Here is a 1,987-nt window from a genome sequence, read left to right as displayed (position 1 = left end):
ATCTGTGATCAGGACTGTGCCTAACACTCTAGTTTAATATCCTGTTACTCCTCTATCTGAGCTATTCTAATTTTACTTTAATACATGATTTAACTGCCTCTGTTCTGTGCTCACCTTGTATCCTGTAAATGCCTTTAAACTAGCTATTCTCACATTTTATTGTAAAAATGGATTCTCCTAACTGTCTTATCTAGTTTAATAATAGAGTTTCCTTAGGATACGAATCACATGATTATTGGTTCAAGTATGCTCATAAAAAGTGTAGTGCTTGCTTCACAGTTACGTCTATTTAATGAAAGTTTTTGTATGAAAAAAATCTGTCAAAGCCAAAATTTCCCAAAATGTGCAGACACTAGCTAAGTGAAGAAAAAGTTTTCGGCGCAATTAAGAATTAGAGCAGGGCTTCCCTCGTGGCGCAGAGGTTGAGAGTCCGCCTGCTGATGCAGGGGACACGGGTTCGTGCCCCGGTCTGGGAAGATCCCACATGCCGCGGAGCGGCTGGGCCCGTGAGCCATGGCCGCTGGGCCTGCACGTCCGGAGCCTGTGCTCCACAACGGGAGAGGCCACAGCAGTGAGAGGCCCGTGTACCGCAGAAAAAAAAACAAAAACAAAAAAAAGCAAACAAAAAAAGAATTAAAGCAAACACTGGCTAAACTCATGACTTTGAATAGAATAAGAGTAAGCATTAAAAATTATTTTAAAATGAGAGGACAAGTGTGTTTAGTTACTGTTTTCCATCTCTGTCTTTAAAGGGGAACTGTAACTGCTTATATAAATTGAGTGTGTATAAAATTCACCTAGATTTATATAAAATTAATGTAAACTGCTAAGCATGTGTTTGATTTCTACATTCCTTAATAATAACCTGTTTCCCTTCCAAAATGGAGTGGTTAGTTTAGATTCTTTCTGAAAAGATAAAGCACTTAAAATTTTTCCCCTTTTACTTTTCTTTGTTCCCAGCTCATTTCTCCTTTTTTTCCTACTAATATTGTAGATACATTGCCAAGATTGTTATGGCAGCTAATAAAGTTTGAAATATAAGACATTCAAACCAATGTTAATAAATAATTTAAGAATTAAATACCTCTCACGACAGGGTTATCATTATTTTATTCAAAAATAGTTTGTTTTATTTCCTCACATGAGGAAACACTGGTTGAAAAAACATGATACATTCTAGGAACTAATTTTTTCCAAGTTGTACTTCAGTGCTTTAAAAGAAGTATATACAGGAACAGATGTTTCTGCTACGTCAAGGTACTAAAATAACCGACCCGCTTGGTCCTAATTATTGATAGTTTACCGCAGCACCAGCCTTGGCTTCTACAAAAGCGTTAGCAGAAGTGACAGCAGGAACACACAGGATTTATTCATTAAGAACTAGCTGTGGCTTCCTGCATGTTCAGCTCCAGGCATCACGCTGAATAGTGCCCTGTCATTCGGCAAGAACTAGTCTGAGACAGGAAGCACTTTAGCGTGTTTACAGAAATATCTTTTAAAACGGACTTAACTATCAGACAGCCCCCTTGTAAAGCTTTCGCTCTAAGAAACTCGGGTAAAAGATTATCACTCTGCACTCACAAAAATCAATTTTGGAGACTGACAGTTGTTCCAGACTGATGCTGGATTTCCTTTCTTCATTGAATTGAATTTCCTGTAGACTGTGAATATACTAACATTCACCAGGTGCTTTTTCCTGATTTTTTTTTTTAAATCGTTAAATAGCCCCTTTATTTTGTATCAAGTATTCTGTGTATACAGTGGAGAAGATTGTGACTGATAGTTGTTTAAGAAACCAACAACTGGTGAAAGGCAAGTCTGCCAATTTTTGTACATAAGCTAATAATGATAACATTCATAATAATATTAAGTAACACTTGTTGAGGACATAGTAAATGTCAGGCATCTGCTCACGCTTTACATGCATTATCCCACTTAATCCTCAACTAAAGCTCTGAAATAGTTTTTATCTCCATGTACCAATGTT

Source organism: Lipotes vexillifer, unplaced genomic scaffold, assembly GCF_000442215.2.
Source record: "Lipotes vexillifer unplaced genomic scaffold, Lipotes_vexillifer_v1.1 scaffold19, whole genome shotgun sequence".
Lineage (NCBI taxonomy): Eukaryota > Metazoa > Chordata > Mammalia > Artiodactyla > Lipotidae > Lipotes > Lipotes vexillifer.
Note: the sequence above shows the minus strand (reverse complement) of the source record.